Source organism: Seriola dumerili, unplaced genomic scaffold (assembly GCF_002260705.1).
Source record: "Seriola dumerili isolate Sdu_G_001 unplaced genomic scaffold, Sdu_1.0 BDQW01000083.1, whole genome shotgun sequence".
Lineage (NCBI taxonomy): Eukaryota > Metazoa > Chordata > Actinopteri > Carangiformes > Carangidae > Seriola > Seriola dumerili.
The window spans coordinates 841,071-855,975 of NW_019174338.1; positions in this window are offsets into that span (position 1 = coordinate 841,071).

Consider the following 14,905-nt stretch of genomic DNA (forward strand, 5'->3'; position numbering starts at 1 on the left):
CACCTCTGCTCTTCCTTCTCTCTCTCTCTCTCTCTCTCTCCCACTCCACCTGCTTCAGCTCTCACTCTCTGAAACCTCTTTGGACTCCTCTGAAGAAGCTCATCTGAGAGTTCACGCAAAACTAGATCCATTTTTTTTTTTTTTTGTGGTCGGGGGGGAAAAGGAGAAGTCTCTTTTGAGGCTCTTTGATGCAAAACTTTACATCTTCCCCCTTTCACAGAAAGTTAGAGTACACTTCCAAGGAAGCTGTCTGGAGTTCTGCGAATAATTCTTCGGAGACTCATCTTTGGTGGAGGACTATCAAAGCGAGAGTCTTCAAAACAGATATGATTACAGCTGCACGACATGCACAGGAGCCTTATTTCTTAACCCTACAGCAGGCAGGATGGACGGCCTTGTTGCAGAAAGAATGAATGAACGAACGAAAGAAAGAAAGGGGACATTACATGCACAAAGACATGCAGAGCCAACCTGCATGGGGCTCAGCAGCAACAGTAGAGCTAAACAGTGAAGGAATGTTTCTAATTGGAGAAGCCGAGCATCCAGAATCCTAATGATCCCCAAACCCTTTTAACATTCACTTGATATTCACAGTGTCTCCCTGTAGGTGTTATGCAAGCTGGTTTTCAAAACCACCTATCTTTTTTTTTTTGTGTGTGTTTTTGAAGACATGATTGTCATTTGATGGATATTATTCTATGAGAATCACACAGAACACATTAGGCTCGAGTCCACCTGCCTATCTGCAGACAAAGAGAAAAAAAAAAAAAAACCCCAAGAAAACATTTTAGCATATCTGAAGGTTCAGTAAATGCAGCGTCGGAGCTTTGGGTTTCTGTGATACAATTTCAGCTTTTTTTTCTTTTTTTTTTTTCTTTTTTCCTCAGTAAGTTATTCACAATAAAAGCCCAATCAGTCTGGTGCTGAGCCAAACTAACAGTATGCTGCTCACCGTGACGCTTTTCTTTCACACTCCACTGCGACCTCGCTCGTGAAAGGTCTCCACGCTCTTTTCTGTTGACTATTTTTGTGAGCATGAAAAAGATTTTTTTTTTTTTTCCCTCCCAAGCGCGTGCTCCTCTTAACTTGGCACATCGCCTTTCCCGTGCTCCCCACGCCATCCACACACACACACACACACGCACCTCCGCACTGCATTTATTTGGCTTCTTTAAGTGTTTTAATTAGTGGCTTTTGAATAATTTGTTAAAAGTGTTGGGATGCTGCCGAACGTCTGCCGACAAAAGGTAAAAGGTGTGTGTGTGGGATGAGGCGGCGAGAGGACTCCTAATCCTCTGTTCTCCTTTGCAATAAGAGGTGGGAGAAAACAGGTGTAGCATAGAAAAGGGAAAGCAGAAGATGCGACTATGAATTAGAGAGAGAGAGAGCGAGAAATCACTCAGGTTTCATTTGTTGGAAAGCTTGTACACCTGTCGAGTGTTCGCAATTAGCCGTCAATTACCAGCGGTTGTTGTTTGGCCATCTGTCCATAAATGCTACATCTTCCCCATTATCGGAGCAGACACTGCAGCAACAGAATGAAGCGATTCTACATGCTCTGAGCCACACATACGCTTTTCTCTTTCTTTCTGACCTCAGCAGGAGTGACAGTTTAACTGGCATAGATGTTGGTTTAACACACGCCAGGGATGTTGCAAACGGAGAAGGAATGAGGGAGGCAGGGAGGGAGGGATGTTGGGGTCAGGCCTGCCTCCTCTCCAGTTAATTGGCCTAGCTTGTAGCTTGCGCTTGACAGATTGAATTATCAAGCTGGCTCCACGGTCTGCAATCCCCCCGCGGTATATCCTGGTTGACTATTAATGACCAGCTACAGCAGCCTCCTCTGTTCTGCCCGGCTCTGCTACTGTTCTCTCTGTACTGCTCTCGTTTCTCCCCCTCTGCGCTCCGTTATTTAAAACCTTAAGCAGAGAATTTCCCCGAGTCCGCCTGTCTCTGACCGTGCTGCTGGACGCCCTTTGGTCTTTCAAATTCACTTTTTCTCAAAGAAAAAATCCACTTTCTAACCAAACTTTTTTTTTTTTTTTTTTTTTTCTCTTAAAGGCAAAAAAGTTGAACTTCCTTTCGTGTTTTGCGAAGGGGGGAAGCTTAATTGCCTCTACACAGCCAGCCCCCTCCGTTTCGCTCTTGATGAGAAGGTACGGCCAGAGCAATGGTGCAGATAATGACAAACAGAGGAAACAGGATGCAGGTTGATCTCCTCTCACTCTGTGTTCTATTGTACAGACAACTCTAATGAAGAATCAGCAAGGGTGAAATAGAAATGACAGAACAAAGTTGCTGTGTGGCTCGGAGTTCATTATGGTCCGTGTCCCGAAAGCTCAACCACAAACGCAGGCCTTCAACAATGGTTAATTTCAGTATATATTTGCTGCCTGACTGGTTTACTCATTTTGTTTCTTTTCTTCTTTGTTCAAGATTTGTTTTACAGCATTTGTTCTTTTTCTGTTATGTAGTTGAGTTGAGCTGAACACTGGATGGTGAAAGAGGGTAGTTTAAATCCCCCGTAGAAGCGAATAATATTAATGGAGCTGTCTTTAACTTGGCTATAATCAATATTTTTATGTAACCGTTACAATGAATCACATAACTACCTGTATGTGGAAGGGGTCACCACAGACAATTATCACCCAACTCCCTATGGAGCATTTTAACATCTGGCCTGAAACTTTACTGGTTCTTAGTGCTGTATAATAGGTACAATGTCATCTTCATAATTAAGGTAAAGGATATGATGATACATTTGCAGGTTTTAATTTATTTTTTAGTGTTGCAGTTCCCAAAGAAACCTGTCGACAGTTTGGTCTGTGGATTATACAGAGTAACAGAAAACTTCTTCACCACTTTGACAACATACATAACAAAAGGGCTCCAGGTTACACACACACACACACACACACACACACACACACACACACAAACTGAACTAAATTACAAAACAAAGTTTCTAGGGGACACTAAAAACTAATGAACAAGTTGTTGCCATGGTTATGGCTCATGGAGTTGTTTCCAAGACTTAGTGTGATACAGACTGTTACACTCTACATTATATAGCCTAATGTATATGGTGGTGTATACAGTAGATAGCTGCAATAGTAGGATGCAGTCATTTTCCAACTTTGGCATGTTTTCTGTACGTGGTTGTGTTGCTGTGTTTTTGAATTGTGGATGTGTTTCTAAATTTTCTCTTTTTTTAATTCTTTGCAGTCTTTGTTTCTCAATGTTGTGCATGTGTTGTTGAATCGGTGCTTTTGTTTTGTCTGTTTGCGTGTGTCTTTTTAAGGTTGCGGTGTGTTGAGCTCTCGGGGCCGCTGTACATGGGAAAACAGAGCCTCATAAAATAAAATCTAAACTATCCGCATGGGTGGAAAAACCATAGTGTAAGTGTTTTTATTTGATTTCTGAGAGAGAACTCATCTCAGTTAAAGCATATTTGTGTTTAACAGAGTCTGTACAAAAATGACCACCCCCTCAAGGTGAAGTTTTTTTTGTTTTTTATACAGCTTACCCTGGAAATTAAGCAGAAATGGCATGCTTTTTACAGACACTCTGAGGTCCACTTAGAGTAAAATGAAATGTAGAAAAGACACCCTTTTGTCCAGACTGGCATATTTCTCAGTTTGAAACTGAGGCTGGTTTAATGGTGATGATGGTGCCGCCTCCCGCTGTGGCTAAAACCAGGCTGCCTGCTGGCTTCCTGACAACCCTAACATTACTGTATAATCAGTGCTTACCATCGCTTGCACCAGGCAGATACACAGAAACACAACGCACACATGCACACAAACACACCTCTACTCCCAGATGTAGACTAAAAAAACACGTATCAGCTCATGCATAAATAGTGACTCGTGTAGCGTGCATGCGTGCACACACTCTCGGCCTTTAGCTCTGCCAAACACAAAACCAACATACACATTGTCACTTTACACATGAGGACAACACATGCTCAACCTGAGCTAGTACATGCCTCTCAATACAAATAAGCCTCCCTTCCTCGCCCACTCTCACTCGTGCACACATTCACAGCTTGTGTGTGGGCCATTGTGAGTGACAGTGAGTAGCAGCGTTGGTTATCAGTGTATGTGCGGTTGGTATGTGTCGTCTTAAAATGCCAACCGTGGGCGTCTTACTTGAAGATAAGATATTGAGAGATGTGAAGGCAAGGCTTGCAGACCAACTTCGGCACACACTTAGTGCATCAAGATAAATGAGCAGAAGTTGTGCATGTGTGTGTGTGTGTGTGTGCAGGGGAGTGACTGAGGAGAGAGTAAAGAAAGAGGGAAATGCAGGAGAAGAGAACGAGAGAGAGAGAGAGAGAATCCCATTCCAATTATCTCTCCAAGCCTGTCCCTGAGACAAATGTCAGATAAGACTTTTGCAGTGATAAAACCCACCTGACCCTCAGGACTTTTGACCCTTCTCAGACTCGGTAGCACTAAGACTCTTGTTACATTGTCTCTCCTGATAGGCCGCTGAGCCCAAAGGGGAAATGGGATTTCTTTCTCAGTTGAATTAATTCAATAAAATAAAGCATTTCTTCTTTTTTTTTTGGGACCTCTTTCTATCCCTGTATCTGCGCTTCTGTATGTGAGGCAGCAGGGTGGCAGTGAGGGAGACCATCGCTGCTGGAAAACATCTGACCCGCTGAGGTGTCATAAACACCAGATTTATGCACATGCAAATTTGGCCGGACCTATCACATAATTTACGCTCACAGTCTGTGTGAAAGTGACATGTGACTCACTGAGGCAGCGGAGAGCTATGGAATCGGTATGTGGGGCTGCTGGCTAATCATATTTCATGACTAGAAGAGGTTAAAGGTGCAGTTCTCTGGTCGAATGTGTAGTACATTGAGCCGCTGATGTTTGAAGAAAGCAGCCAAAAATCTAAACTGAGAGATGCTGAAATCAAATGATTAAATAAGTAAAAACATGTCAAAAAATTATTGTGTAAAAATAGTTGATATTCAACTAGGAAAAAAGAGGCTCTCTCTTACTCATATAATTAATGTGGTATGAGTCATTACACAATTTTTGAGGGAGGTAAAATGCAACGGAATGAAATAAGAGAGAGGTTGCAAATAACACCCAGGCAAAGGACCATCTGATATCATAATGAAATCCCAATTTAATTAGGCTTTCTTGTAGTGTAATGTAAACTGGATGAATTTCTCTAAAATGTTTAATTAAAAAAAAGTTCACTATAAGGCATGAGCAGTTTATTAATGGACGATGGCCGGTGCGCTTCACATGACTGGTGAACTGCTCCCACAGGGCAGTTTGACCAATAACATGCATGTTTCGAGATGAGCACAGCACCTGAAATGAATATGCTCTCATTAGTTCTGCTTGTGTGGTTTCATCAGGAGAACGGTACTCGATGATGAGTCCTGTTGACGTTGGTGATCTCCTGACTTTTTGTCACCAGCAGGTCAAACGTTCCATGAAATGTATCTACATCTAATGGATGGATAAGTACAAACTTTGGTTGAGAAAATGTATGGCTCTGCCAGGCGATGTATTCTAATGACTTTGGTCTGACCTTTCCTCTACACCACCATGAGGCTGTCGTTTAGGATTTTGAGTCAAACTCATTTGGCAGTTGCCTTTATCCAAAGTGACTTACAAGCGAGTCAACTTGGGGTTCAATGTCTTGCCCAGGGAAATTTTGGACAAAAGGACAGGAGGAGCTGGGGATTGAACTAACAGCCCTGCTATCAGTGGACAACCAGCTCTGCAACCTGAGCCACAGCCACCCATCTTAATTATATTGGATAAAATACCATCATATTGTGCAGAGACATCCATTTTCTCCTCGGGATGAACTTCAGTTCGACTCAGCTGTGCTTTACTGTATCATCAGTGCCGATTAATAAAAAGAAAAAGCATGCAAAGCACTGGTGACCATGGTAAAAAACGATACCCTCTTAACATCAGCATGTTAGTAGTGTCATTGTGAGCCTGTTAGCATGGTGACAGCATGCTAACATGCGCCAAGCAACACAGTGCTTGAGATTTGTGTGAAACTTCACCGACAGTTGGGTGGTTAGGGCTTTGACCTGTGATTTCAGCTGCACACACGCCTGCACATACGGTTCACTTCTTCTGTGACCTTTATTTCCTGCATAAAGCTGAGACGGCAGAGCTGGTTGAAAGCTCTGTTCACCAACACAGTTGACTACTCACTGCTGCAGCAGCTCCTACAACACAGTCCTGTCTTCAGTCTTTCAAGTTCTTCAGCCTTATGTCTTCAGTGTGTGTGTGTGTGTGTGTGTGTGTGTGTGTGTGTGTGTGAGAGAGAGAGTCAGAGAGTCATTTATAGCAGCACCTCCCTCTCTTGTTGCAATTCTAACCAGACCAACAAACACAGAAACAAAGACACACACACACACAGAAAATAAGACAGACAGATACCCCATTTCAATCCATGCACCCTGGGCAGATTGGATAGCGATCCAACACTGAGAAAAGCCAAGAGTGAGTGGATGCAACCAAAAAAGCATTAATGTTGGATGGACTGCTACTGTATCAGCAGGGTGCAGGCTACAGCAATTTCAGTGCATGCGATTATATAGACAGCATATTGTACTATTGTATGCAGCCTTTGTATATGTTGGTAAGTGGACTTTTGAGTGTGTCAGCATGATGAGTAAAACTTTTGTCTAGCGATCTGAACTGGTTTTATCATTCAGAAACTTTGGACCACTTCATCTTCTTCAGATTTTTTAGCACATTGGCAAATAACTTTAGGCGCATTAGCACCACCTGCTGGACTGGAACGCTGGAGCGTTAGCCATCCTTAACTCTAGATGCGTACAATCAGAGACCTACAGAAACCTATGTAAGTGCAAACTTGTCCTAAATCGTTAGATATTGTCTGGATTGTCTGAGACACAATGAGAAGTATTGTATACTACTTCTAAGAGTCCAGAGAGAGATTCTGACCAACCAAAGATGCACAAATGATCAGTCTCGGGCGGCTGTTATCATCTAAGAGAATGGATGGCCTCATGGAGAGCTTCATTAAAACAGCAGTGAAAACATGCTTCATAAGTTGATGCATTAGGGCAGTTATGATTGAGATAAATGGCTAAATAGTTTGCATTCCAGGAAGTTGTCCAGACCATCATAAGATATTCTCTCTTTTGTTTTTTTTGGCATGAAAGGCTCTCAGTCGGGAGCCTCTCCCACAGACTCCTCATTTATATTCTGAGTCTTTTTCGCTTTCAGACTGATACACTGACAGGAGGTCTCTTGGCTGTTTGGACCTCCCGGGGTGTATGTCCACCAGGGTTGGCTGGACGGATCCGCAGCCTAATTTGGTCTCAGGAGGTGTGTTATTAAAGCATTAGCTGAGAACTGGATGTGTATGGTTTGTATTGGCTATAACTCCGGACAGATATCAGACACTGAGTTTCTTCTTTGGCTGCAAGAATAAAAAATCGCCCAGTTTTTAGGAGTGTTACTCCAGTAGGTTGGCACAAGGTACTGCAGCGTCTCTGCCTCTTTGTCTCTTCCTGTTTCGCTCCCAGTGTCTCTCTCTCTCCATTTGATTCATATATCTTTGTTTTTATCATCGGAAAATGACACACCAAGGTCAACAGCCAAGTACAATTGAAACTATATTGTGCAAATACAATGAGTTATTCATATGCTGCCTCAGAAATATTCATACACAGTAGCTTCACCCCTCCACATTTTTTTTTTTAACATTTTAGAACATTTTGTAAATTTATTAAAACTCAAAAACTGAAAAGTATTCAGACCCTTAATCCTGTACTTTGTAGAAGCCCCACTGGCAGCAATTACAGCTTCGAGTCGTCCTGGGTAAGTCTCTACAAGCTTTGCCCACCTGGATTTGGGAAGTTTATCTCATTCTTGCTGGTAGATCCTCTCAAGCTGTGTAAGATCGGATGGGTCCGTGAATTGCCATCTTCAGGTCTCTCCACAGATGTTCGATGGTGCTCTCTGAACTAGGTTTCCTTCAAGGCCTCTCTTTGGCTGCATTTCATCATGCTGCCACCGCCATACTGCACAGCAGGGGCGGTATTAGCCAGGTGTTTGCAGTACTTCTGTCAAAAAGGATTCAGTTTGAGTCTCATCAAATCAGAGAATCTTTTTCCCTCATGCTCCTTTAACTGCTGTCTGACAAACTCCGAGCAGCCTGTCATATGCCTTTTACTCAAAGTGGCTTCCATCTGGCTACTGTACCATAAAGACCTGGTTGAGCGAGCGCTGCTGAGATAAACACTCAAAACTTTGGAAATGGTTTTATATACTTGCCCTGATCTTTGCCTCGCCACAGTTTTATCACACGAGTCTACAGAGAGTCCTGTGTCTGGGTTTCTGTCCCGAATGCGGTGTGAATTGTGGTTCCTCATATAAACAGATGTCACCTTTCTGAACTGTGTCCGACCAGTTCAATTTGAACAGGTGCTAGATACATGTCGAGGATAATTAAAACAAACAGGATGCCTGACCACAATTTGAAGTGCAACAGCAAATGGTCTGAATTATAAATGAGAGATTTAATTTTTTTTTTTAATACATTTGTCATTATGGATTGAGTGTAAACTGGTGGCAAATTTATCCATTTATTTTAAATAAAATCTACAACACAATTGAGTGTAAAAAAAAGCAAAGGAGTCTGAATACTCTCTGAAGCCACTGTATCTACATACAGTAAATATACTATATTACTACTGAGACGCGAGTGAGAGCCACAGACCTAGATGGAGAAGGTAATAAATGAAACAAAAGCCGTTTCGAACTTGTCAATTAGGTATTTAGTTACCTATAAAAGTCAAATTATTACACTTTCCTTTGCTGTTTTTGGTTTGAATCCTGTGCAGTCAAATGTGGGTGACGTTATACATTCCTGCTGCCACTCTTTCCATAATATTTTACTGTTGGAGAGTTGTTGGCAGGGTGGCGCGACCCCTGTTGTTTGTGTGGCAGTGTCTAATCCAACTTGCTACCTGTAGCATTGCCTTCAATGCCCCCCCGGGTCCTGTTACTTATTCTGGCCCTCAGGCTGTGACAGCAGTAACGCACTAAGAAACATGGCGAAGCAACAAGAAGACTGATCTCTATCAAAGAAGGAGGCAAACAATGCAGATTTCAGAATTAAAAAAAACAAACTAATGAACACATCAGGAAGAAAATGGATAGTAATATTTAGGCCTGAGTGTCAATATAACTGTGACTGCACCCACCTGCTATGACCCTCCACTGTAACATGGACCTGTCGATTCACCTTCTGCAGTGTGTCACCGTCATATATTGTCGACTGCCCACTGAGTCCTCGGTGAAAAGCTCTACAGAAACTGACCTGAGATCCACCTCATACTGATGTCTCATTTGCTGTTTCCATTTTTTGGTATATTTTACTTATTTTGAGTTCATTTTTCCAACTTGCAAACACACACACACACACACACCCCCGCATACACACACAGAGTCGGGTGCTGCTTAGCATACACAGCGTACGACCAGCTGTGAATGAACGTGTAAATGAACTCTTTTGTGTAGGTCAGCTTCTCTTGGTAACTTCATGTCGCTTCAAAGTTTGATGCAGGATGCACACAGACACACACACGCACACAGACACACACACACACGCACGCACACACACACACACAAGCAGCCAGACGCAGACCCTTTTTAAAGTAGGACAAGAGAGCACGAGCCCCCCACCCCCCTCTTTCATATTATGCAGGCAGCTCTCAGACCTCAGCAATGGTGTACAGAGCACCCATGGGACCCTATTACCAGTGACACCACTAGACTCCATAACCTTAAAGGAACACGCAGTGACGGAGAGAGAGCGTTACAGAAAAAGACGATAGAGACGAAAAGCAAAGGAGAAAGAATGAGGAAGCAGGGAAATGAGGGGGAAATAGCCATGGGGCAGAAAAAAAGAGGATGGGACGGTTTGATGAAAAAGGAAGAGGAGCAGAGAAGAAGCTGGTGGAAGAGAAACAACAGAGATAGAGTAAAGAGACAGTGAGAGCAATGGAGGGAGGTCAGAGAATGAACAAGTACGGGTAATTCAAGATGAAATGGTTCTGGAAAAACATTTGCTTTTGGTTAAGAAGGAATTCAGATGTGACTGTATTGGAAAATGAAACGATTCCCTTTTAAACCTCCCGAAACGTTGTAGTATTTCTTCAGCAAATTGCTGCAATTTTTTCTTCTTCTTTTCTTACTTTTCTAAAGCCATCCCCATGTCATTACACGGATAGCTGAGACACAGTGTACTTTAATTGATGATAATTCTGATATTTTTTTCGTCATTTCCTCACAGATCAGCACGCTGTAATTACTGTAGTTCTTTCCATTCCTTTCAATGTCCTATAATTGGCTTTTTGACACACACAAGCTCCATAGTATGTCTGCATTTAGGTACATGTTTGCATCTTGTGCGGTGTATAATTGCGTTCTTCTTCACTTCTGTAGCTCCATGTGTCCTTAGGTCTGTCTGAACATGTCATTAAGCATCTGTCAAGGTCTGACTGTGTGTTTTTATGCGAGTACTAGGAAAAAAAAAGTGTATGCATTCTGATGCGTAACTAGTGCGGCGGCAGCTGCAGCAGTAGCTTTTCCTCTGCATAATTGTGTACAGTTGTTGAGACAGTCATTACTGTGACAGATGAGCTGGAGCTCGTAGTAGTTTTTCCTCTTCTCTCAACAGGCAGATGTCTCCTCTTGATCTCCGTCTGTTGCCTTTTGTCTCGCCACGCAAAGCGTTTGGCGGGATATTCTCCGAGTCAATTAGCTAACGAGCAGCTAACGAGGAGATAAGGCCAATTAAGATAATAGTGATTGTGATGATGGTAATTATGACAATGAGATTGGTGAGCCACCAGGTCAGCTTCAGGGAGAGGCAAAGTAGGCATGGATGAGAAGCAGATAAAAAAAAAAAAAAAAAACACCTCCTAAAAAAATAAGTGGTATAATTGCAATAGTGTGCAATTAAGAAGAGACGCCAAACATCTTTTTAGTGTTTGAAGAGCTGATGCTGTTCACGTTAACTGACACATCCTCTTTGATGGGACAGAGCTGCATCGCGTTTCACACGTGGCGACAGATTTCAAGCTGCAGAAAACAAAGCCGAGCAATTAGCCGGGAAATGTGTGCAAACAAAACACACATGGGTTAAAACTAATCAGGCACATGTTGATTTGTCAAGTCCATTCTAGGGGGGGGGGTTCATTCTGTGTTCTCACTTTGCTTCGACTGACAGCAGCGGTCTGTGTATCAGTCTGGTCTTTAAAGCTTGTAATGCTGATGGAGGTGTTAAAGCGCCTCAGGAGAGGCTAGGAGGGAAGTGTTTGTATGTGTGTGTGTGTGTGTGTGTGTGCCTGAGGGCATTGAATTAGTGTTTTCCCCATAGGGTAATAAATGTGAAATGATCATTTCTTTTCCATACACACACACACACACACACACACACACATAAAGAGGTCCAATAGGGAATAAACAACCCTTCTGAGAGACAGCCACATTCAAGTGGAAGCTTATATAAACAACATATTCAGTGCAACAACAAAAAAAGGTTTTATTATCGGGCATCAACTCTGCTGCTTTGAGCATAGATGAAAACACACACTCTGATCTGTTATGCCATAACCTCCCCTCTGACCTCTCTCAGCTATGCGAAGACACAGAAAGAGTCACAGGTTAGAAGCTGAATATGTCAAATGCTCACTCAGGCATGAAATACATAATAGAGAGAAATTATCCTCTTTCCATCTTCCTTCTCTTCTTCTTATTTTTATTTTTTAGTATTTTCCCACACCCTCTCTCCACACTTTGGTTGAGCCAACCCTCTCACCCTCGTGTACAACAGTCCCAGTGACAAAGCCGTGACCTCTCACTGGCTTCCTACTCACAAACACTGCCACATGAGCTAAACTGTAATGCACATACCTGAACTGTTAGATTTCGACTGTTGGCATTTAATGTTGTCGTGTCGTTTACTGGTTTGCTTAAAATGGTTCTTACTCTTGAAAAGGCATCATTACCGTAAGCTTTCCGCCATCAGTCTAAATGCTCGGCACTTGCCAGTTAAACGGAGGATAAGAATAGTAAATTGCAGATTGCAGGATGTTAATTTGCCAGGTAATTATAGCTGTAATTAGTAGTGGCAGGTAAATCATTGGAAATTTTAGTGCTCAGCTTGCAGGTTTAAGATGGTGACCAGGGACAGAGGAAAAGGAAATTAGAGAATCTGTTGCTGCAGACCCCGGAGTTAAAGTGTAGGGTGCTGTTGACAAAAGACCATCTTCTCCCCAGGTGAAATCCCTCTATACTCTGCAAATAGAATCCTGTGGCATTTTATCACATCAATGATCCCATCCGTTAATATGTACTTACTTAACTCTCCTTTTTAAGCTGTTGTGTCTGTAACACATGAGCCAGGGATTTATATCAACAAATGTGGGATTAAATAATGGATCTGTGTGTTGATTAGCATTATGTAGAGATGAGTGAAAGATGTGTGAAACCGGCATTTGTTTTTGATGATGGAACAAAAAAAAAAAGAAAAAAGAAAAAAGGACAATCAAAAATAAAATTGAGAATATAGATTAGCTTGCAGCAGAGGCCAAGACCCAGAAAACACTAAAATGGTTAAGTGTTCCTCTGCTGCTGGAAACAAGTTTGATGAGAGTGGTAAGAATGACCTATACAATCAATTGACCCATTTTTCAAATTTAAACATTGATTAGTGTGGAGGGCTGCAACAATTAGGTCACTTGTTACAAGGTTAACACACTTTTTTCTTCTTCTTTTCGTTTTTGTGGACACTGTGAACAAGGAAATATCAGAATCATATGTACGAGTGCAAACACGCTCTCACACTCACCTTCAAATTACCCCTCCTGTTGACTCACAGCTTACCGTGTGATCAGTGAGGCATGAGTGTGTCAGAACCAACGCAGAGTTTTACTGGTTACTGTTTATATATCCACCCTGTTTCTAACAAATCATGTTTTTCTTTTTCTTTTCTTTTTTTGTCACCCTGTTGTCTTTACACATATATTCTATTTTAACCACAGCAGCTTTGGCATATACCTTGCTGACATGTGAATGTACTATAATTACTACAGTAGGTGCTATGTGGAATAAAATACAGACAATGACAAACAGGATGTGTTATAGAAAAACTGAAAAAGCAGTCTCAAATCTGAGTTGTGAGTTTTCTTATAAAGTACAAACTCGATATAAAAAATGAATTAAATGAACAAACCTTATCCACTTAAAGCAAAGAAAAATATTTGAGTCAGACTGTGGCTGTGTTTGAATTTTCCACAAATGATACATTTTGGACACCATTTGGATGTTAAATTGGTACATAATTATGCACCACATATGTGGCAAAATGCATAAAAATACATGTTATATACAAGATGTGCAGTTTTTGTGTCTTTTATGCATTATGTATGTTTTAATTCGTGTCTACAGAGTAATCTTTTTTGTGAGTTTTTAAAGATCCAATATTGTTTAAAGTGAGGCTTTTTTTTATTTTAAATCAGCTCTAGCTTCTATATTAATACTGTGAAAGTATCAAAGCCTCAGTCCACAGAGAAATGCACACAGCCTGTATTCAGAAACAGAGCCTTAAAACGAGCTGTCAGGACTTCTGTAACTTTGTGATGTCACAACAAAGCAGTCATCGCTCTAAGCCATGCTTGTTGCATGGCTGGACCCACTATCCAACCTTGCAGGATTTGGTTTCTCTGAGTGTTTACCTAAAATCTGCTATACTGTATATTAATTTGATCAGTCAGAAAACAGCCAGCCAATCAGAAGAGAGGCTCAGAGCCTCACCGACCTGCTGTTGGTAGAGCTCCAGAGAGAAGCCTGAGAGAGTTTTTGGTCCTAAAAAGTATATGGATATCGAAACTTCAATTAAAACACTGGAAAAGTGTAAAATATGGGACCTTGAACAATAATTTTTGAAATCAAGGAGATGAATGCACACTCGAGATATCTGAGGAGTATTATGCTCACCAGGCACTCTCAAAGGGTGACAAACATTACACTAGCTAGCAGGCAGTGTTGTGCCAGTTCACACTTAAAAAGAACTAGTTTAAAGTTCAGTTCATACAGGTGAAAATGAACTAGTTCACGTTCATTTGTTCTGTTTTTCTTTTTTTTTTTATATAAATAGGCTGCCATTCTTTTTCAGTAGATCCTCCTTCTACCCATTTATCGCCTTCCCCAAAGCATTGCCACTCCCAAACTAAATGAATTATTGTATACCACTGAAGAATCACAGACATGAGTTACATTTAAAATCTGTATATAAATATAATCCGTCTGAGTCTTCACATGTTTGTTCATAAAACCACCTCAAATGCTCCAACAAACTGGCTTCAGCAGTAGTAGATGCATCTGTAGCGCTAGCACCAGCCACGCTAGGCCATGTCTGTGGAGACGTTCATCATTTGTGAACTGATTCGTTCAGTTCAGCGTTCACAAAAAATATGAACGTGTTCATGGACACGCACAACACTGCTAGCAGGTAACATTAGCACCTAAACTGTTAGCGAGATGACTTCTTCTGTAGCACTTTCACAAGACAGGCCTCGATGCATGACGGTGTAGCTCGATCCATGTAGCATACAACTTCTCTACACTACAGTTTGGTGTGAACTCTGTTGTGGATAAAATTTATGGCAGAAAATTCAATAGAACAACAGAACGACTGATTCACTATAGTGAGCGAGCGGATGATCTGTTCAGAGGCTGTGTCTATGGCAACTCACGAACATTGTTGGCCCTTCAATGCACAAACAAGCTGGTCCCAAAAAGAGTATTACAGTCAAAGCATCTTAATACCTCATAATACAAGACAGGACACCTTGCTGCTGCTCAGT